This window comes from Oryctolagus cuniculus, chromosome 7, assembly GCF_964237555.1.
Source record: "Oryctolagus cuniculus chromosome 7, mOryCun1.1, whole genome shotgun sequence".
Lineage (NCBI taxonomy): Eukaryota > Metazoa > Chordata > Mammalia > Lagomorpha > Leporidae > Oryctolagus > Oryctolagus cuniculus.
In genome coordinates, this window is record NC_091438.1 from 58,743,720 (window position 1) to 58,766,819 (window position 23,100).

General features: G+C 46.5%; 1 protein-coding gene and 1 long non-coding RNA gene across 9 annotated transcripts in view; one reads left to right on the top strand and one right to left on the bottom strand.

Moving 5' to 3' along the window:
- RAP1A (RAP1A, member of RAS oncogene family) overlaps positions 1 to 8,305 on the bottom strand; it is an 89,884-nt gene extending 81,579 nt beyond the window's left edge. Inside the window, exon 1 of one of the 3 annotated variants that reach the window (XR_011390525.1) lies at positions 8,155 to 8,299. The gene's annotated coding sequence lies outside the window, so the exon portion shown is untranslated. Of the gene's footprint in view, positions 1 to 8,154 lie in introns of all 3 variants that reach the window. The other 2 variants (XM_002715775.5, XM_017345982.3) reach the window with 2 other exon arrangements.
- Positions 8,306 to 8,380: 75 nt separating this feature from the next.
- Positions 8,381 to 23,100, top strand: part of LOC108177689 (uncharacterized) — a 28,441-nt gene continuing 13,721 nt past the window's right edge. For all 6 annotated transcript variants that reach the window (XR_011390526.1, XR_011390529.1, XR_007923508.2 and 3 more), the window contains exons 1-3: positions 8,381 to 10,608; positions 21,314 to 21,451; positions 21,540 to 21,788. This is a non-coding gene — a long non-coding RNA (uncharacterized lncRNA). The remainder of the gene's footprint in view (positions 10,609 to 21,313; positions 21,452 to 21,539; positions 21,789 to 23,100) is intronic.

Consider the following 23,100-nt stretch of genomic DNA (forward strand, 5'->3'; position numbering starts at 1 on the left):
AATATCTAGCTGAACAAAGGAAAAAACTTGCCCACAGTGTGGGTTATATATAAATGCATGTATATATACATTTATGTGTGTGTGAGTACACCTGAATATACATGCTGAAAATGAATCCACCAGAGTCTTAATGCCTGAGGAGACAAATATGCTCACCTGCTTACACATATATCAAAACATCAGATGGTACCCAAAAACATGTGTACTTTTTATATGTCAATTAAAAATTTTAAATTTCTAATTAAATATTCAAAAAAATCTCACAATAGGTAGTAGGATAAATGACCATTATACTATGCAACACACACTGAAAATTTAAAATAGTCACATTGATTTTACTGAAAAGGAATATCATTCTATTTTTTACCATGAAATACACATTTCTTTATAAAACATGTCTGGCTCTGACATACATCACCTTCACATCTCAGTGACCATTCAAAGAGCCTAACTGTGAGTCACTCAAACGTGTTCAATGACTGAATCTGATCTGAAATCTATTGAGGAAATTATACAACATTCTCACATGCATACAATAAATTTAAAGGGCAGTTTCAAAGATATCAAGATTTGGGTTTGGGGCCAGCACTGTGGTGTAGCAGGTAAAGCCACCGCCTGCAGTGCCAGCATCCCAAATGGGTGCCGGTTCGAGTCCCTGCTGCTCCACTTCCTATCCAGCTCTCTGCTATGGCAGTAGAAGACGACCCAAGTCCTTCGGCCCCTGCACCCATGTGGGAGACCAGGAAGAAGCTCCTGGATTTCGGGGAGTGAACCTGAGGATGGAAGACTTATTCTCTCTCTCTTTGCCTCTTCCTTTGCCTCTCTGTAACTCTGTCTTTCAAATACATAAATAAATAAATCTTTAAAAAAGATTTGGGCTATATTGTAAACTAAATAAATTTCAAAGATTCGTATTAGATTTCACCTGCCACACTAATTAACTTAGCAGTTGCTTGCTTAATATTCTATAATAGAGTCTACTTGTCTAGAACAGAATGATCCTATTCATAAATGAATTTTAAGACATCACTGAAAATACAGTGAATGAATTTACTCTCCAGAGCACACATTTGACAGATCTGAAATACTGGATCTAAAATAAGACTCCCTACAACTCTTGTTGTATAAACTACACTTGTGATTTGTGCAAACAACTATATCCAGTTTTTTGTAACTTTTTTTAGTTTTGTTTTTGATAGCTAAACCTATCCTGAGCAAAATCATTGTACATCCAGAATAAGTGGATAAGCATTACAAAAAGTCTTCAGTACATAATGTATTATAGGTGTATATACCTGAGTTGAAAGTATGCTGTCAGTTTTAATTAATCCAACAGTGTCTTTTAACTGCGGTTTAGTATTTCCTATTCTTATGAAATACTGTCTAATTTAAATATATTCTGAAGCTAAATGTGGAGTTAAATATTTAATTTTAAATTTGGCTAGCTTTACCATTCTGCACTTAGGACCATTCTCTATCAATGTGTATTAAATAGGCAAGAGGTAGAAACACTGGGAAAACTGCAGGCATTTATAAAGAAAATTTTTAAGATTTAACCAAACTAAATTTATACAGCCCAAATAAATAAGTCAGTAGTGCTTTGGGAAAAGACCATTAAGTTGTCTAATGATTGAAGTTTATTTCACAAAACATTTTATCTTCCATGTGTCAATCATGTATTTCTGAAAATTATATTAAAAGGATTATGTTTGGACCACTTATAAAAGTACATCATTTCCTGTTTCAACTCTACCTTAATAATCACACACAATTTCCTTTTTTTATTGGTGTGTGTGTGTCTGTGTGTATGTTGGTACCTTCTACCTCTAAAAGGCCTAGTTTGAAGCAGAAATGAGAGCATGGCACAGTTCTGTTAAACTGCTTTGCTGATCAGAAGAACATCATGATAATGAACAAAGCTAAGCTTAGAGGTCCAATACTTATCTGGCTTATTTAATTTTCAAACAAATTGTCCTCTTAACCACTCATCTCAAAACTGTGAGCCAAGGGGACTGAGAGTGTGTGAAACATTCACTGCAAACCCATCACCATTATAACAAAAAATTCAAAAATTATTGCTTGTAATCCCCAAATTTCAAGCACACAAAAGAAAAAATGGACATTTCCCCTATCTCATATGAAAAGCTTAAATATGAAAACACATGAAAGCTTAAATAGTTTTGTTTAATGCAAACCTTTTCCATAAGATATGAATCTGGCATTAAGTCATGCAGCAATTATGACATCAAAACAAGCTGAAACTCCTTGGAAATATGCCACTAACTCTCTTTACAATTGATTAGTTTAATTTGAAGAGGAACACTAGGATGAAGCAAGTTTGTGTTCACAATGTTAAAAGCACTGCAATTTTACAATATAAATGCCCTTTATATGAGCTATTTTGAATGAAAATAGGAGAATTTTGGAAGCATGACCTTAGAAAGGTTCAATGAACATTTACTGGGCCCCAAGCACGTGGGTGACACAGTGCTAGGTGTTTTCCGGTTACTCAGTCCAATTCACTCCCTTCCTAGATATCAAACTTCCTCACTCATGCCAAATCTAATCAACTAGAAATGCTCAGCAAAGCCATCTCAGTGGTATAATTTTCTACTAAAACAGACTGGTATCATTCTCCTCTATACACTAAATAAAACTGCAAATGATGCAATGCTGACCTTATTTAACAAAAACAGTAGTGTAACTATTTTTTGGACTATCAAGAATTACAACAATTTAAAAAATCAACTGTGAGAATCCTCGACTAAGTACTAGTTGCATAATTTACTGCAAAGAACAAATCTTTAAAAAAGACATGGGGCTGTCAAAGTGATAAGATTCTAAAAGCATAGTAAAAAATAGAAATTTATCATTTAAATGTTATCACTTTTTAAAAAACCCTTTGTAAGAAAAATTAAGTCATTATAAAATATTAAGTCATTATAAAACATCATCAATCATATACTAACAATGTTCATAAGTAACAGTAAACACTAGCAAGATCTAGAGTTATTTAACTACCAGATTATAAATTATAACAGAATGGAAAAATGCCCTGAGGGCAGAGACCCTGTCTAATTCATCTGAGTATTTCCAACAATTAGCACCCTGTTGTTAATTGTTAAAGAGCTAAATTCAACCTAATAATCTAAAAGATCTTTTTATGACTGAAACGATTCTTTAAGTGTTAATAATACCCAAAGCAAGTGATATGCCATGTAACTTATACTCAAAATGCTGACTGTCAAAACTAACAAAAGTTACTCTTTGAAAGCAATTCAGATACACACCAGGAGACAAGAATATCCATAAACTTTAATCTGTTAGTCCTTCTGGAAAGGAATCTCGAAGAAAAAATCAATTCTTGCATATGCAAGAATTGATTTCATTGTGGCTGGTGCTGCAGCTCAATAGGCTAATCCTCCGCCTGCGGCGCTGGCACACCGGGTTCTAGTCCCGGTCAGGGAGCCGGATTCTGTCCGGGTTGCCCCTCTTCCAGGCCAGCTCTCTGCTGTGGCCCGGGAGTGCAGTGGAGGATGGCCCAAGTGCTTGGGCCCTGAGCCCGCATGGGAGACCAGGAGAAGCACCTGGCTCCTGGCTTCAGATCAGCGCAGCGCACTGGCCACAGCAGCCATTGCCGGGGTATCTGTGTGTGTGAGTGTGTGTGTGAACCAATGGAAAAGGAAGACCTTTCTCTCTGTCTCTCTCTCTCTCACTGTCCACTCTGCCTGTCAAAAAAATAAAAAAATAAAAAAGAATTGATTTCATTGTTATTTTAACGAGATGGGGGGAGGGAACAGACTACCTATATGTCCAACAGCAGGAAGATAGATTACTTTGCAATCACTGAAACAGGTCGAAAAGGAAGATGATTTAATCTCCTAAATGGTCTTACAATTCCACTTTTGCTTCCCCAACCCCAAGATGATTTCCACACAGCAGCCAAAATGATGCTCACAAACTTGAGTCAGAACAGGTCTCTTCTCAAAATCCTCTATTGGCTTTGTATCTTATTCAACGTAAAATCTGAAGTTCTTGCTACGGCCCATAAGGTCATACAGTGGTGTCCACTACCTTTCAACCTCAAGCTGTCCCACTTTCCCTCCTTATTGTCCTCCAACCACAAGGACCTCCTAGCTGTTCTCAAAAAGGTGAAAGCACACTCAGGAATCTTGCACTTAAAGCCCTGCCTGCTATAACCTTTACCCCTACTTCCTTCAGCTCTCAGGTTCAGTCTTCCCTGTCAATGTTTCTAACCCTTCATCCAACTGTATTCTCCCTTCCCCGTAGCTCATATCACCTGATATATTCTACAGCCATCTGGTTATGGCTTGTCTTACCTGTTTAGAATATAAGCTCTGTGACAGTAAGAACTTTGTTTTATTTACAAAGTAGGAATTTAATAGCTACCTGTTGAATTAATTTTGAAGGATGATAATTATTAACTACATAAAAACCATGCTCATGAATAAGCTTGAATGAGTACAGGAGAAATGAATAGTTTGATCTGTGAACATTTTAAGTGCTGATCATATTGCTAAAAAGTAAAGTGGGAGCCGGCGCCACGGCTCACTAGGCTAATCCTCCGCCTTGCGGCGCCGGCACACGGGGTTCTAGTCCCGGTCGGGGTGCCGGATTCTTTCCCGGTTGCCCCTCTTCCAGGCCACCTCTCTGCAATGGCCCAGGTGTGCAGTGGAGGATGGCCCAAGTGCTTGGGCCCTACACCCCATGGGAGACCAGGAAAAGCGCCTGGCTCCTGGCTCCTGCCATCGGATCAGCGCGGTGCGCCGGCCGCGGCAGCCATTGGAGGGTGAACCAACGGCAAAGGAAGACCTTTCTGTCTCTCTCTCTCACTGTCCACTCTGCCTGTGGAAAAAAAAAAAAAAAAGTAAAGTGGGGACCAGCGCTGTGGCAGTGGGTAAAGCCACCACCTGCCGGTGCTGGCATCCCATATGGGCACCAGTATGAATCCTGGCTGCTACACTTCCGATCCAGCTCTCTGCTAAGGTCTGGGAAAAAGCAGTAGAAGATGGCCCAAGTCCTTGGGTTCTTGCACCTGAGTGGGAGACCCGGAAGAAACTCCTGGCTCCTGGCTTCATATCGGCGCAGCTCTGGCCGTTGGGGCCATTTGTGCAGTGGACCAGTGGATGGAAGACCTTTCTCTCTGCTTCTCTGTTAACACTCTTTCAAATAAATAAATCAATCTTTTTAAAAAATTAGATAATAATGCAAACAATACAAATCAGGGTCTCTTATAATGATTTTTAAGGTGTCAAAGTGTCTAGAAGGGGCCAGCACTGTGGCACAGTGGGTTAACGCCCTGGCCTGAAGCGCCGGCATCCCATGTGTGCACCAGTTCGAGTCCCGGCTGCTCCTCTTCCGATCTAGCTCTCTGCTATGGCCTAGGAAAGCAGTAGAAGATGGTCCAAGTCCTTGGGCCCCTGCACCCACGTGGGAGACCTGGAAGAAGCTCCTGGCTCCTGGCTTCGGATTAGCGCAGCTCCAGCCTTTGCGGCCATCTGGGGAGTGAACCAGCAGATGGAAGACCTTTTTCTCTCTCTCTACCTCTCTCTGTAACTCTGTCTTTCCAATAAAATAAAATAAATCTTTTTTAAAAAGTGTCTAGAATAATTCTATACTTTAGAAGCAGTCAGCATATTAATTTAAAACTAACCAGTAATAGTTACAAATGTGGACTAACTTTTCCCCATAAAATTTTAACAGTAATCAGTCTTATATCTTGTTGCCAGAGACCCAACGTCTGGAATGCAAGTGTACACACCATCATTCCTGAGGCCACACAAAGAGGCAACAAGGCTTCTGAACATTTTTGATACGAAATTGAATACTACTCAAGGATTCCAAGATAGGTGTCAATGGTTGGTTTCAGAGGGCCCCTGAGACTGAACGCAGTTTTTTTTTTTTTTTTTTTTTTTTTTTTTTTTTTTTTTTTTTTTTTTTTTTTTTTGACAGGCAGAGTGGACAGTGAGAGAGAGAGACAGAGAGAGAAAGGTCTTCCTTTTGCCGTTGGTTCACCCTCCAATGGCCGCCGCTGCAGCCGGCGCACCGCGCTGATCCTGGCAGGAGCCAGGAGCCAGGTGCTTTTCCTGGTCTCCCATGGGGTGCAGGGCCCAAGCACCTGGGCCATCCTCCACTGCACTCCCTGGCCATAGCAGAGAGCTGGCCTGGAAGAGGGGCAACCGGGACAGAATCCGGCGCCCCAACCGGGACTAGAACCCGGTGTGCCGGCGCCGCAAGGTGGAGGATTAGCCTATTGAGCCACGGCGCCGGCCTTGAACGCAGTTTTATGCGTAATGTCTGTTACTTTTTTTCTCGGGACAGTGTCCACATATTTCATTATATTCTGGAAGGTGTCAGCAGCCTAGAAAAGGTTAAAAATTATTTCATTTATTCCATGTCAAATATAAAATCCTAACATAAGGTACCTCAAAAATGACAGAAGATAAATAATAGCTAGACACATCTTTGTAATCATTCAGTTCATTCAATGAATAGCGAACATGTGTGACTCTCAACACCTAAGCATATTTAAAGAAGGCAATTCAAAATACCAAGGAATCAACAGAAGATTCACTGAAACACCACATTAAAAAATAATATCAGAAAGAATTTCAGAAAAAAAGCACTACAGGAAAGCATAATAAAGACAGAGGAGGAGTCTGGGGCCTAATTCAGGGCTTATTGTGTCAAAGTATCACATAAATCAACTACATCAAAAGAAAAGCAACACTACACACCGGCATGCCCACCCCCACACATTCAGACAGGAAACCCAAAGAAAGTTTCCAAATCCTGTTTCCAACAGCATCTTTTCTGAGACTGCCCTTCGGCATGTTTTTGAAGGTAGGAGTCCTTCAAAAAAGTTAAGTGCAAGCGCTGATACTTCATTCTTACTGTAAAAAACCAAACCCACACAGAATCACCATCTGTCACCCCCAAATCGGAAAACAGTGGCTACCTGTGGCCCATGAACCTACTGCCTTGTTGGTGCACTTTATTTCTTACACCCTCCTCCTTTCAAAGCAGTACCAAAACGATTTTCCCTCCCCAAAAGGAATACATCACTCCTAAGCACAGTTCTTTTTTCAAGAGGTCAAAGGTCTCCTGCACCCTGGATTTTAGCCCGGTGATGATATCCTCCTATTCTAGGGGGGCGGGGGTGGGGTACACTGTGTCCTCTTCTCCTAGCAGTACAGAAGTGGGTTTCACAATTCAGCTGAAGACACCGTCCTAACTTCCTGAGTGAGGGGGCAAGTAACAGTGCTACCAACCCGACACTCCTGCAGAGCCTCCTCGGAAGGGAGGCGACAACCACACCGCGACCTCCCCACTAACGACATCGGGGCCAGAAGCCGAGACCCAGGCGAAGCCAAGGCTGACAAGAAGAACACATGGCACGCTACAGGAGACAGGGGTGAAAGAGGGCGGGAAAGGGGCTGGGAGGCGCCCTGGGACGTAGAAACGTCAGCCCCATCCACTTGGGGTGGTGGTGAGGGGAGATCGAGGAAGGAAAGGCAGTCCCTGAACCCCTGACAAGTGGACAGGAGCGGGGCAGAACGCCCGTAAGTCTCCGGCAGGGGACGGACGACAGAAAATGTGCCCGAGCCTCCAAGTGCCTCCTCGCGTGCGCCTCCGAGGGGAGCCGGGTCTGCAAGGAAGCCCTAACCCTAGTCAGAGAACATGCAAGAGAAGGAAGAAGGCAGCGAAGTGCAATCTTCCGCACCTCTCAGCAGCGAGGGGCGAGGACACCATGTCCGGGGAGACGCGCGAGGGAAATGGGTTTGTGCCATGACACCTCGGGGAGTTGGAGGGTGGGGGACACAATGTCCTCTTTCTCTCCCACACCCGGCCCGGGCCCCTCCCGTCCGTCTCCCGCAGGCCCAGCCACAGTCGACCGGCTCGGTCCGCGGGCGTGGTTGGCTCTGGCCCTGGCGGCGGCGGCCGGGCCTCCCGAGCTCCGGCCCCTCCCGCCGGCCAGGCCCCCGGGCCGCCGCCCCGGACACGGAGCGAACGCTGAGCAGGAAGGGGGAGCCAGGGACTGACCGGCGACATGAGCCGCCCCTGCCCCGGCCCGGCCGACCCGCGCCCCCTGCTCCCTCAAGGGCTCGCTGGGGCTCCCCGCCCCTCACTCACCCCCCCGGTCCGGCGCCTCCTCCACCTCCTCCTCCTCCTCCTCCCTCCTCTCGGCCGTGGCTCCGGCTCTGCGCGGCGACGGCGGCGGCGGCCTCGGGAGCGGCGGCGGCGGCGCCTCCAGAACGCGCACGCACGCAGGACGCATGTCCCGCCCCCTTAGTTCCGCCCCGCCTCTCCGGGTCGGCGTCGGCCAGGCTTTGGTCCCGCCTTCCCTGGTGGGAGGGGGGAAATCCGGAGTCCGCTTAAAGGAGCCGCTGCTCAGGAAAGGGTAGGGAGAGCGGACGACTGCTGGGAAAGCGCGCGGAGTTTCACATTTGCAGAGGAGCCGGATATGAAATGAGGACGGCTGTAAAGGTTCAGGAGGAACAGAAATTGGAGAGAACGCAACCATGCCACAAGTACTAACTGAGCAGCAGTTAGATGCCGGGCAGTGCCCTAGGCGGAGCGGATAAAGCAAAGGCTGGCTTGGAGCTTGCCGTCTAGTGGATTGGGAGAGGGAGACAGAAGACACAGCAGTGACCGCAACTGCAGGCAGTCTTAAGTGGTGTGGGGCAAGTGGAGCAGCGGGTAGGGTGGATGTTGGGTCAGATACTGCCTCTCTTGGGAGACCTCTGAGCACATACAGACTTGATGGAATGAACCCTGCAAACCTGAGTTGGGGGATGGCCGGGGGTGGAGCACCTGGGGCTTAAATAAGGCAATCAGCCACACTTGCAGAGGTAGGATGTGCCTGCCCTGTGGGCAGGAGCAGTTAGAAGCCAGCAGCGAGGCTCAGTGCAGTGGGCAAGGGGCCAGACCCTGCGGGGCAACGGGAAGCCATGGAGGAGGGTGAGCTACGGTTCGGATTTTTAAAAGTTAATCTTGCTGATGTGTGTAAAGCACACAACAGAGAACACGAAAGTCTGCAGGAGGCTACCGAGGAAGTGAGGTGGTTGGTGGTAGCTTGCCCTAGGATGGCCTTAGTGGGTGTGGTGAGAACAGCGCTATTTATTTTTTAAAATAATTTTGTGTTTTTAAAAATGTGCTAGTTGCTTATTTTATTTGAAAGGCAGAATGAAAGAGACAGAGAGAGATCTTCCACCCACTGATTTACTCCCCAAATGCCTGCAACAGATTCTCCTGAGCCAGGCCTCCAAGTTAGGAGTCTGGAGCTCAATTTAGGTCACCCACATGAGTGACAGGGACTCGAGCACTTGAGCCATCGCCTGCTTCTGCAGGATGTGCATTAGAGGAAGCTGGAGTTGGGACTGGCGCTGAGACTTGAACCCAGGCTCTCCTCCCAATATGGGATGCAGGTGTCCCAAAGTGTCATGAGAAACGCCCACCCAAATCTTACTTAGGCACACACTTTCACGGGCATTGACTTGGACTTGGGGGACAGTGTGTGAGGAAGCAAAACGATCGTGGATGGTTCTTAGGTTTAGGGCCTGGTGGCTGGTAATCCTGGAGCCGTTTAATGAGATGGGGAAGGCACAAAGGGGAGAAAGTTAGGGGTGGGAGAAATCTAGATACCTGCTTTGCAGGTGTTCTGCTTAAGGTTCAAGTGGAGATTTTGGGTAAACACTTGGATAGGGGAGTCTGCATATAAGCATTTGGGATTCATCAGTACATAGATGCCTTTATAACCTTCTGTCTACTTAGAGTCACTAGAGGAGGGGGAGGTGGTAGAGGAGAGGACCGAGTGTCACTCCTGAGCAGAAGGGAGGGAGCCCCCAGTAAAGCAGGCAGGTGGAAGATAAGAGAATTGTTTCAGGCAGAAGGGAGTGATGAATCGTATCAGATAACTGTCAAAATAAGTAAGATGAAGACTGAGAACTTAAACACTGATGTTGGCCTGATGAAGCTTGCTGATGACCTTGACGAGAACAGCTTCAGAGGAGTCACAGTGGAAAAAGTCTGCTGAGAGTGTGTGGGGAGGATGGGAGGCGAGGAAGAGAAAGCGCTTTAAGGAGCTTTGCTTGGGGCCTAGGGAGGGCATTTTAAGGTGAGAGATGCCTTGGCTGGAGCGATCCTTGAGGGAGAGGTGAAGCTAATGATGCAAAAGACAAGAGGAGACAACTGGGGAAAGACTGGCTTGAAGTGGCTGAGAAGCAATGGGCCCCAGCCTAGGAATGAAGGGGCATTAAGAGAGAGGCAAGGCCATGCATTCGCAGACTCCCCTGGGAGAGGAGGCAGAGTGTCTGGGTGCATGTGCAGGTGAGCAGGCAGGACATCTGGCAACGGCAAGCTCGGGCCACTGCAGGATGGAGCAGACAGGTGAGAGCTCAGCTCACTGCCTGGTGGGGCCACATCAACCTGGAGGAAGGCGAACTTGTCTAATTGCTCCACCCAGAGGGGTGAGGCTTTTAGTAGCCACACACACACAACAATGCACACGCACACTAGGTGTATGCACCTCCTCCCCAGTTTGCACTGAGTGCTGCAAGTGCTGGCTGCCCAGCTGGGATTGAAGAGGTAAGAGCTAGTCAGTATGTTTTCCTTTGCTCTGTGCAATGAAAAGTGGGCAGGGGCTGTTGGCTATGTAAGCAGATAGAAGGAGGTGGGAATCAACCCCCTTGCAGTGTAGGCGAGTGGCCCGAGGAGCATGGACAGCACTGAGGGCCCTCTTGAGCTGGTGGCTGCACGTTTCAAGTGAGCCCACTCAGGTTGTGGGATGCATTCGGCAGCCATACTGCCCTGCTGGGGCTGGAGGAGACCTGGACTTGAACGGGGCTGTGTTTTGCAAGTGAAACTCCAGGAAAGTGAGAGAAGGGTACTGCCAGGGAGTGATTACACTAGTGGGCCTTGGGATTTGATCCGGGAGGGAAGAAAGCACAAGTTTAAACAGTGGTGGTCCCTGTGAGAAGGAGGAGTTCAAGAGGAAGCAGTAAAGGAAGTCAGGGCGTGGGGACTTTCCAAGGATCAAACCGGAGGCACTGAGGGCACAGGAAGTGCAAGCGATCTGTGAGAGTAAAGAGCTCAGGCCACAAGGCGACACCTCGGAGCTAGGCAGGCGGCCTAGCCCACGCGCACCTGTGCTTGCCTCGGTTTGGGGGGGGGGTGCATTGGCCAGGGAAAGGCTGAGGGGCTGAGGTGCCCAGACTGGGGGCAACAGCCCAGGAGGGGGTAAGCCAACTAGAAATTGGCTCCCTCCCCCACTTTAAGATACCCCGTGGGGCACTTGGCCTTCCCCACCCTCTCTTTTCACCATGACCTTGGCGCAGTTGTGTAGACCCTCCTGTCTCCTGGTGTCTGACAGAAACTAAACATCTGTCTCCCTAAACCCAGCTCCTCCTCCTCCCGGAGTCCCCTTTTCTGCTCACAGTGCTACTGTTCCAGACCTCCTTACCCTTAAGCACAGCTGGTCCCCAAAACGTAGCAATCTGCTCGGTCTGGTAGAAGATTCTACCCAGCTGCACATGTTTTTTTTCTGCGTAGTCCACTACAGCAGTCCCTCATCAGCTTGAAATGAGCCTGATGTGGCCAGGGAACTGAATTTTACACCTTGCTTAATTTTGGTTAAGTTTAGATGTAAATTGCTGCCTGTAGCTAGAGGCTACTCTATGAGTGTCCTTCATAAAGATAATTTTATTTTGGTGCAAAGCAATATTTTTTATATTTATTTATTTGGAAGACAGAGTTACGGAGAGAAGGAGAGGCTGAGAGGGAGCGAGGGATCTTCCATCTGCTGGTTCACTCCCCACATGGCTGCAGCGGTCAGGGCTGGGCCAGGCTGAAGCCACATGGATGGGAGAGACCCAAGTACTTGGGCCATCATCCATTGCCTCCCCACGTGCATTAATAGGAAGCTAGATAAGAAGTGGAACAGCTGGGAATCAAACTGGTGCTCATATGGAATGCCAGCATCTTAGGCAGCAGCTCAACGTGCTGTGCTACAGCATGGGCCCTGCAAAACACTTTTGAAATCCGTACCTTGGGGCCGGCACTGTGGCATAGCGGGTAGAGCTGCCGCCTGCAGTGCTGGCGTCCCGTATGGGTACTAGTTCAAGTCCTGGCTGCTGCACTTCTGATCCAGCTCTCTTCTGTGGCCTGAGAAAGCCGTAGAAGATGGTCCAAGTCCTTGGGCCCCTACACCTGCACGGGAGACCTGGAAGAAGCTCCTGGCTCCTGGCTTTGGATTGGTACAGCTCCGACCATTGCGGTCAAGTGGGGGAGTGAACCAGGAGATGGAAGACCTCTCTGCCTCTCCTTTTCTCTGTGTGTAACTCTTTCAAATAAATAAATAAATCTTTGGGAAAAAATTGTGTGCCTACCTATAAGGGGTCTTCAAAAATTCATGGAAAATATGTACTTGAAAAAACTATGCTTGGGGGCCGGCGATGTGACGTAGCAAGTAAAGCTGCCGCCTGCAGTGCCAGCACCCCGTATGGGCACAGGTTCGAGTCCTGGCTGTTCCACTTCTGATCCAGCTTTCTGCTATGGCCTGGGAAAGCAGTAGAAGATGGCCCAAGTCCTTGAGTCCCTGCACCCATGTGGGAGACCCAGAAGAAGCTCCTGGCTCCTGGCTTTGGATGGGTCCAGCTCCTGCCATTGCAGCCAATTGGGGAGTGAACTAGCAGATGGAAGACTCTCTCTCTCTCTCTGCCTCTCCTTCTCTCTGTGAAACTCTGACTTCAAATAAAAATAAATCAATTGTCGCTCCCCCTCTTCATGGAGGAACGACACTAAACCCTGCCTAGGCTTCATATCCGAGTCACAGCACCATTATGTCGCTCCCCGTCTTCGTGGAGGAACGACACAGGACCCTTCGCTGTTCTTTTGTCTGCTCGGCCCTTCTCGGGTTTGCTGCTGGTTCTTCCTGGGTTGGCTACCGACCCTTCCACCTCCGTGGAAGGGCGGTTCCCCCTAGCCACTTTCCCCACTTCCGCGGGGGAGCGGCACACCGCCGGCCGGCTCTCTCGGGGGCTGCACAGGTGTTCCTTCAGATAGATGTTCCTGGTGCATGTTGTCTCTCTTCTCCTTTATAGTCCTCTTCCACCAATCCCAACTCTGCTACCCACACGCCGAGTACGCTGCTCTCCTCCAATCAGGAGCAGGTCCTACAGTTTATTGGTTGAACTGGAGGCAGCTGTGTAGAAGCTGTTTCCTCCTCTCCCAGCACCATATTGTGGGAGAGCAGATGCATAGAATAAGTCTTAATTCCAGTAACTTAGTCTAGTCCGAGTTGCTCCCAGTTGCTCCCCACAATCAATCTTTAAAAAAAATAAAAAACTACGCATGGATTTCAAAAGTTTTTGGACCAAAACAAACTTATCTTTCAAATCTTTTTTTTTTTTTTTGCGGAACTTTCTGAAGTACTCTCATATTGGATAGCACAAGTACAGACGTATAGGTACTTCCCACACAATAGATCTTCAATCTGCCCCTCCTCCTCCCCTCTTTCTCTTTTAAAATTTATTTGAAAGGTAGAGTTACAGAGAGAAGGGGAGAGGCAGAGAGCAAGAGATCTTCCATCTGCTGGTTCACTCCCCTAAATGACCGCAGTTGCCAGGGTTGGGCCACTCTGAAGCCAAGATCCAGAGCTTCTTCCAGGTCTTCCACATGGGTGGCAGGGTCCCAAGGACTTGGGCCATCTTTTGCTTCCTTCCCAGGCACATTAGCAGGGAGTTGGATTGAACAGGTGCGCATACGGCATGCACTGCTTAACCGGCTTTGCGAGAACTCTGGGCCCCTGTTCCCCTCTTCTCTTATCTCCATTGCACTACCCTAGATCAGGAATTGATTACCTCCAGTCTAGATTTTTACTGTTCTTTCCTATTTGGTCTCATCCTTAGTTCTTTCCCCTCGTTCCTTCTTGTTTTATTGTCACAAACATCTTCCCAAAGCAGTGGCCAGATCATGAGTGGTTCCACTATTGAGGAACTACTCAATCTGACATTGGCCAAGTTTTGTATCTCCAGCTCCCGTTTCTAGCCTTAGCTCTCACTACACCCTTACATATATAGCAACCACTGGCTATAATTCCTACCACCTTTCTACAAAAGAACCAGCTCATTCAGCCATCCTCCTGCCTGTGGCAAATGCCTCCCATCCCACTACGAGCCCCGACATCTGTTGAAATCCTTGAAGACCTGTCTCATATTGCAGCTCCTACCTAGAGCCTTTCCTGATTTTTCCATACCACTGAAGTCCCGCCATGCCTGTGTGTGCCTCCCCCATGGCACTGATATGCTGGCTTGCAGTATATTTTGTGTATTCATTTTATTCCCATTACTAGGCATTTCTGCTTGCAGATCACTGTGTTTTCATTATGTTAGTGCCCCGTGCAGCATCTATCTTGCACCTCATAAAAATAGCCACTGGATGAGCTGTACACCTTTATGATGTCTGAAAATCATTCATGCCCCTACCTCTAATAGTGACATCGCTCATCTTCAAAGAGGATGCCTTTGCACCCTGGAAGAGGCATACCTAAAGTCAAGCTTTTGAAGAGAAATAGGCTAATTACATTTCTTTTCATGTTATTGTTGACTGAGAATTCCTTCCAAATGCTTCCCCTCCTTAGGGGACTTTTACAGCTCAGCTATAGCTTGTTACCCTAGATAGCATGGGGGGGGGGACCAGAACTGGCAGGACCAGCATACTACTTCTAGGATCAATGCACGAAAAAGGCCTTTTAAAAGGCAGATTGTGACACCAATCAATAAAATAGGCTTCTATCTAATAAATGTTTAGAAAGTGTATTTTTAGAGCTTGAACTCTTGCAAACCTATGATCCAAGAATAGGATTACAGATACCGTGCCCTAGAATAACTCCATGTATTTTTCCTGGAAGTACACTGAATTTGAAGCAGTTGATGAACAGGTATGTAGTATTTTAAGCAGTTAGTGTACCTTGCACATAGGACCTTATGAACATTTATTCAACCAACCCTAACGGAGGCTTGCTACTTTCCAAGTACTTAAGCTTGTCACTAAGGACACAGAGACAGAAAAGCTGTGGTCTTCCTTCACTCTCAGGAAGCACACATGGTGAAAGTATGACTTGGCATTGGTATGCCATTCTGTGCCTTTCAGCGTGATTCCATGATATCTAATCCTAACGACACACCACTAAAGTTGGTATGAATGGCCTCATTTTGCAGAGTGGAAAACTTGCTCAGAGGGATCGAATGAATTGCACAGAAGCATAGAGCTATGAATTGGCAAGGCCTCAGACTGGTACCCAGATTCCGGGGTCTCAAAATGGATTTGGTTGGATTAGAATGTAGCTTTTCTGAGAAAAGAGATTTGGCCCATCTTGTTCATTATTGTATTCTGAGGACCTAGAAAATTACCAGGAATGTAGTAGGTTTTTAATAAACATGTCAGCATTAGTCAGCAGTGTGTGTGTGTGTGTGTGTGTGTCTGACAGACAGGAAAAGATAGAGAAGGAAAAGAGAGAGAGAGAAAAAAAAAAAAAAAACAGGGAAGAGAATATAAACCAGCCATCTAATTCATTAGTCATTTATGTATTTTAATTAATTGTGTGCTAAGCTGATCTTATCTATATTAGTGCTACTCAAAATGTGTTCCACAGACTGGTGCTCATCCACAAGTTGTTTATTACCAGTTGACCTTGAGATAAGTACAGAGAATGAGAATAAGCATTTCGACTCTCCTTTGGCAACTTGCCATGGCTGTGATAGCTGAGGAAGTGATTAGTGAACTTGTCTGGTTGAACCAGGCCATAGACCAGCTGAGGTGCTGTCCAGCCTGGGCGGTGAGTCACACGGGGATAAGCTGTCTACTAATCTTGCAGCACCTAATTTAATCGTACCATTTAGGCTGTCTACCACCCACCTTCTCCTCCTCCTGGACATTCTTTACTACTTAACATAGAGAACAAGCACTTTTGCCTTGGAAGCAAGAGTCAGTAACAGATTTGAAAATTTTAAAAATAACTTCTTTACCACAGAGGTTCTATCTCCAGCTCCTATGATGTAGAAGCATTGCTGTGCAGTAATTAAGTGTGTGGTCTATGCAGGGAGACTCTAGAGGGTTAAGTGCAAGTTTCTGCTACTTATCAACTGTGCAACTTTGGGCAGCTTCAGTTTCTTTATCTGTAATATGGTCCTAAAAATGTGCCGCATTTCATAGGGCTTTAGTAAAAATGAATAATGTATGTAAAGTGCTTTTCCTAGATTTTGGCACATAATGACAAAACCCCGGGTTCTAGTCCTGGTTGGGGTGCTGGATTCTGTCCCGGTTGCTCCTCTTCCAGTCCAGTTCTCTGCTGTGGCCAGGGAGTGCAGTGGAGAATGGCCCAAGTGCTTGGGCCCTGCACCCGCATGGGAAACCAGGAGGAAGCACCTGGCTCCGGGCTTTGGATCAGCGCAGTGGGCCGGCTGTAGCGGCCATTTGAGGGGTGAACCAATGGAAAAGGAAGACCTTTCTCTCTGTCTCTCTCTCTGACTAACTCTGCCTGTCAAAAAAAATATTGTAACTAACATTATATTTCATTCTGCATACATGACAATTCATGCTATTAACAATATTTTAAATATTGACATAGAGGTAATTCTACAAATATCCAGGCTCGTAAATAGACAGTCACTTTTCAGTTACCCACTAACAAAGATGAGCTCCTTCCAAAGTCCTTGGCATTTGTTTTGTAATGTGTTGTGTGATCCGAGGGACAATGCATGGCTTCCAGGTGGTCATTAAAAGCAGGTTCCACTTCTTCAGCTCAGTTGTCTAGGTGGTCAAAGAAGGCAGCTAGCAGGTGCACGTTTGCACTGCAGACAATGACATCAGAATGAAGAGTACACACAGATAATCTAGAGTGGCTTGTTTGGTGATTAGCCATTGCCTACTTACATGTTTCACACAGCAGACCTGATATGAGGGTCCATTTCTGCCACACTCCAGCCAGCTCATTCTTTGCCATCACCTTCTGTGACCCTTGTCACGAGGAAGGAAGCAGCTCCTCAGCCATGCAAGCTCTCCAGCTCCTAGAAAGAGTCAAGGATTCCTGCAGCAATGTTGGATAATGTTGAGTGTCAGGCAGACCACAGCGGACCACTGAGGAGAGCCCAGGGTAGGCAGGAGGCCTGAAGGTGCTGACAGGCAGCGAACCTGGAAGGAAAGAGCTTGCACTCAGCTGTGCTACCAGGGAGAAGACTGTCGTCAGACGCCCAGCCCTCAGTAAGTGGAAGGAAAAGGCATCCATGAGGGTTTGCCTTGCTTTGTGGAAGCCAAGTAACATTATTTACTCAGTTAGGAACTCAAGCCCTATAACGTACACATTAAGCAACCCCACTACCTTAATCTATAGCAGGCCTCTGCAGTTAGGATTGTGAGATTTGGATGCTTGGTGCAATTTGAATTTCAGATAAACAACAAATGCCTTTTCAGTATAAATATGTCCCATGTAATAGTTAGGATTTGTTTATCTGAGATTCAGATGTAACTGGGCGTCCTGTATTTTATGCAACAGTGCTTCGGGGGGCCAAACAAGTAGGCTCTGGAGTCACGCTCTGTGAGTCATTTCGGATCCTGTACCAGGCCCAGTGTCCCTGTGTGTAAAGTTAGGATAACATTTACCTCGCAAACTCGTGTGAAGATTAAATAATACATGTGAAAATGATCAAAAAGACATGTAAAATTTTAGAATGGTAACTGACGCAGATAGGAAAGATGTTTATTTACAAACCTAATTACTTTTTAAAAATTGACATTATGATTCTGTTAAAAATATAGTTTTTTTCTTATGTCCATGATATTGTGCTTTCAATTGTGTTTCCAATAAACTAAACTGACCACAACTTTCAGACTTTCTATCCATGGAACAGGAATATACACAGCTACCGTCTTAGAGTGGCATCAGGCTTCTTACTCCTTGCCTTGATGATTAAGAGTTAAACCCAATTTGAAGATGTCCTAAGCCTTAAAGTTTCAGAGAGAAATTTGGGTAAACGTTTACAAAACATCCCTTGAGTGTTTACTGGATGGAAGACAAAAGCCAAAGATGGTTCTAGAGTTGGGTTTTGTTAACAAGAAGTTTTATTCTTTACAATGGTATTTGTTGTGACAGGATTGCTGTACTCTGTAGATGATAGAATTCAGGTTCTCTTTTTAAAAAAAAAAAAAGATTTATTTTATTTATCTGAAAGACAGAGTTACAGAAGGTGGGGGGAGGAGAGACAGAAAGAGAAAGATCTTCCATCCACTGGTTCACTCCCCAAATGGCTGCAATGGTCGGGACTGGGCCACGCTGAAGCCAGGAGCTGGGAGCTTCTTCTGGGTCTCTCATGTGGGCGGCAGGGCCCAAGCACTTGGGCCATCTTCTGCTACTCTCCCAGACACCCTAGCAGGGAGCTGGATTGGAAGTGGAGCAGGCAGGGCACAAATTCCCTTAAGGAATACTGGTGTCTTCGCAGGCAGCGTTTTTACCAGCTATACCCCCATGCCAGCCCCTGCTTCTTCATTTATTAGATGAGAATACTAATACCTGCTTTAAAGAGAAAGAGTGGAGTTTAAAAAAAAAAAAAACAACAAAGAATATGAAGAAAGAAATTTGAGACAGTACAAGGGACAATAATTATAGTATTGGGTACCAAGTCAGCACTCCGTACATGCTTGTTAATATGAATCTGCTTATTCCCCTCAGGGAAGACCGAATGCCAGAGCAGCCTTAGAGGAAGAGGAAAGCCTGGGTTTGTGCCACTTTATATGGCTGAGCAAAAGCCCTTAACTCTGTCCACGTCTGCTTCTGCCTGAGAACTAGTAATTTCCAAACAATGAGACATCCTAAGTGAAATGCAAGGAACAGCTCTATCCTCCTGACCTTCAGTGACTCGTATGCCTGTGTGTGTGTGTGTGTGTGTGTGTGTGTGTGTGTGTCCAAAGGTGGGCTGAGGGGTGGGGAACAGTAGTGGGGTAGAGGAAAGACCAGGAAAGGAGCTGGAAATGTCCTTTTCCTTTCACTAATGAGTTAAGCCAGATACCAAATTTGTGTAGACAATGCTAGTTCAGGTCCAGAAAGTGGAAAGCATTCTCCCAGCAAATTTACAATATTAATTTTGAGCTGAAAGACCAAATCGCAAACTCAAACCAGATTCACAAATTATGACCTCAGTTTTTCCAGTTTCTGATGATTGGACTGGTTCTAGATTAACCAGAGGTAGAATGTGTTAAGGGGATGGCTAAGAGAGAAAAATAGAATTCATGAGAATACTCCAACTCGGAGAATGAAGTTTTCTGCAGTAGCATTTGCTGCTAATAACTGAGGCTCAAGCAAGGGAGTGTCATGTTTTTTAAAGAGGAGCAAGGGGTGAGTCCTAGGGTTTTGCCGAGAAGGTTCCCGAGGGACTCAGCTTTGGTTGGAAGGACATAAGGAGGGCCTAGTTTTTTGGGGGCAGTATAGGGATGGTGAGGTTAACCAGAGGAATAGAGCTGGTGGTTGTAGAATGTGCTAGAAGACTATTTTGAAAGTCAATGAATTAACTTCATATATCGAGTATCAACCATGTGTGCAACAGCTTCATGTGTTCAAGGGTACCAGGACATATAAAGCAGAGCACTGGCTCCCTGTATGTTCAGTTTAGGGGAAAATAACCAGAGGTTTAAGAAACCTTGCATGGCTAACATTTGAGTGAAAACAAAACAAAAAAAATAAAATAAATAAAAAGGGCTGAATTCTAAAACAGAAGAGAAATAGAATTTGCTACCAAACAGGAGGGGTCATGCCCCCCCATCATGATAATTAATGAAGTGTCAGGTATGCAGGGGGTGTGATGAAAGACCCCTCTTGGGCTTTGAACTTGGCAAAGGGCAGAGGTGAAGCATTTCTCAAGGGCTTCCCTTGCCTTCTGCACTGGGGGTGCATGGGTGTGAAGGAAGAAAAGCCAGGGCAGGAGCCTCTCTCTCCACAGACATCTGAAAGGATGGTAATCCTGCTGGGAGCTGGAAGCCTTCTCACCGCCCCGCTCTTCACCCCCTGAGCGCTAATTGCCGAATTGGACAGATGATCCCCATTTCAGTCCAAGCAAGTATCTCACTGATGCTCATTTGCTGACTCTAATGAGTTCCAGAACCCATTTGTGATCTTATAATCAGCTCAGGTTTATCACCGAAAGAAAGCCTGCGAGTCCCGTGCGTGCGGGAGGAAGACAGCAGCGAGACATTGAAATGAAAATGAATTCAAATGAATTCTTGGGGGGCTCAGAAAGGCCTCACCACACTCTAACACCACTGAACACAAAAATAGTAGGTGTCGGACGTCCTGAGGAGCTGGCTCCAGGATAGTACCTGTCTCTCCGACTGTGGGGAGTGTCCTTTTGTTCGCTCTTTGAATTTCACAGCTTCCTCTACTCTGCCTAAAAAGGAAAACTCACTTCTTCGAGCTGTTACAATAAAACTATTGGCAGCCTGTAAAGTGAGAACAGAGCCTTGCCTTAATTTACTGCACCACGCAGATTTATTACACATCAGGGTAATAATAACAACACTGATTGCTGCCTGATAATCTCCCTCCTTGCTCCGGTAGGGGTGTGGCGGAGGGGGCTTGCAGGCTCCCACAGACTCCCTGTACAGTGCTGAGTGCTGCTGGGCACACTCTGGCTCAGAGCCAGGAGATGATGCTGTACTACTGGGCCCTGCCGTGCCGGGAAGGGACACAGAGCTGGTGAGGAGATGTGGTCTGAGAATAGAAAACCCTGGAAACCATTTGCCAGGCCTTTGAGACCAGTGCTCCCGCAGTGGCTCATTGCCAGGGGGATAAGCATGCCCCAGCAGCCTGCTTTCCAAAAAAATGTCCCCTGAAATAGGATGACGAGAACCCAGTTTTTGAGCCAGACAAGTGAGGGCGTCCTTTAGGGAATCTGGGACTCTGAAAGTTAAATATATTCAGGGAGAGTTTCTGTGGAACAACCCACCAAACCCAGAGTTGAAGGCAGTCACCCTGCAGACCCAGGGTCTCCCTGGGAGCCAGCCTGGCCCCTGGCCCGTGTCTCTGTCTTTCCATCGCGGCTTTTGAGTCCTGGGGAGCCTGGGATGCTGTCCCCAGGCACTCGGGCACTCAGCCTGTGCATGCTGATGGCCGTGACATCCTCACAGGACAGGGTGCATCAGGGGTGCTCTCCTACTGCTCAGCTCATCCTGGAAGCCTCTCATTAGAGTTTCTAATTTTCAAGATAATGGGAGCTTAATGGGGATTATTTTGATTTTCTCTTACCAGCCAGCACTTTTATATCCGAAGCCCTGCTGCCCCCAGCTGCACTGCCTGAACAAATTGCATCCTGAGCGAGAGAAAGCTGTGGCCCAGGGAATTGCTGATGTGACCTCAGAAAAGCACTGCTCTGATCCTCCTGCCCAGGTCCGTCCCTTAGGCCAAGATTTTAGCCTGTTTCTGGCTATTTTGGTGACCACTTTGGACCCTCTTTTCTTCCCTCCTCTCTTTCTAGAAAGAAACATTTTAAACAGATCCTCAGCGGACCAATCAGTGAGTGACAAGCATTTGAGGGACTCAGCCGACTGCTGCTCCTTCCGTGTCATGTGTCGTGAAAATGCGCAAGGGGACAGGCATTGGCTTAGCTGTGGAGAAACCAAGGAGGAGGCCCCCGACCCGTACCTGAGCCCCTGGGTTCAACACCTGGCTTCTGACTCTGGCTTCGTGGTGATGCGGACTCTGGAGAGCGGCAGCGAGGGCTCAGGTACTTGGGATTCTGCTACCCACGTGGGACATCCTAGCTCCTGGCTTCTGTCAGAGCCAGGGACCACAGAGGGCATTTGGAGACTGGGCCAGCAGTTGGGAGCTTGTGCATTCTTTCTGTCTCTGTCTTGCAAATAAAAAAAATTGTTTTTAAAAGATGTAGAAGGGGCCGGTGTTGTGGTGTAGCGTGTATAGCCACTGATGGCGACTTCAGCATCCCATAGCCCAGCTGCTCCACTTCTGATCCAGCTCCCTGCCAATGTGCCTGGGAAAGCAGCAGAAGATGGCCCGAGTGTTTGGACTCCTGCTACCCATGTGGGAGACCCAGAAGAAGCTTCTGGATTCTGGCTTCAGCCTGGCCCAGCCATGGCTTCTGCAGCCATTTGGGGAATAAACCAGCGGATAGAATCTCTCTCTCTCTCTCTCTCTCTCTCTCTCTCTCTCTCTCTCTGTAACTCTGCCTTTCAAATAAATAAGTCTTAAAAAAAAAAAGATGGAGAAGTCTGGAGCGGGTATTTGGTCTAGTGGTTAAGATACCAGTTAAGATACCAGTTAAGATGCCCACATCCTATACCATAGTACCTGGGTTCTAGTCCTGGCTCTGGCATCCTGATTCCAGCTTCCTGCTAATGCAGTCCCTGGTGGGCAGCAGGTGATGGCTCAAGTACTTGGGTCCAGTCCAGATGGGAGACCTAGACTGAGTTTCTGTCTCCTGGCTTTGGACTGGCTTAACTCCATATTGCATGCATTTTGGGAATAAATCAGCAGAATTCGGGAATAAGTCAGCTTTCTCTCTCTCTTTTCAAATAAAGAAAAATTAATAAACACTAAGATAATAATATTAATAAGGAGAAGTTAGTCTGCCCACAGTCATCTGACTGTACTTAAGGTAGAGATTTATTCTCCAAGCACAGCATAGCACCAAGACTGAAATCATTGGAAAATTGCTTATCATTAGACCCTCCGAGAAATAAAATGACCTCAATAAATATTTTTTGAGAACTTAGGCCCTGAGGATCCAAACAAATCAGCCCTATCCTCTGTAAAAGCTTTGTTTTTTATTCTCAATTTTTTTTTTTTTTTTACACTGGCAAGTGACAGTTCATGGGGTAAATTGCTCCTTAGGGATTTTTATCCTGCCAAAATGATTGGCAAACTACAAACATGGGAAAACCACCATTGTTAGCAGACCATCTATGCCCAACACCTCACAGGGGAAGCTGTTTCTGTCTCCCCTACCTTTGCTGGCTGTTATTAGAATTAAGCAGGCAAACCCGAAGTTTAGAGACCACCTTAGCCCTAGCTGGTCACTA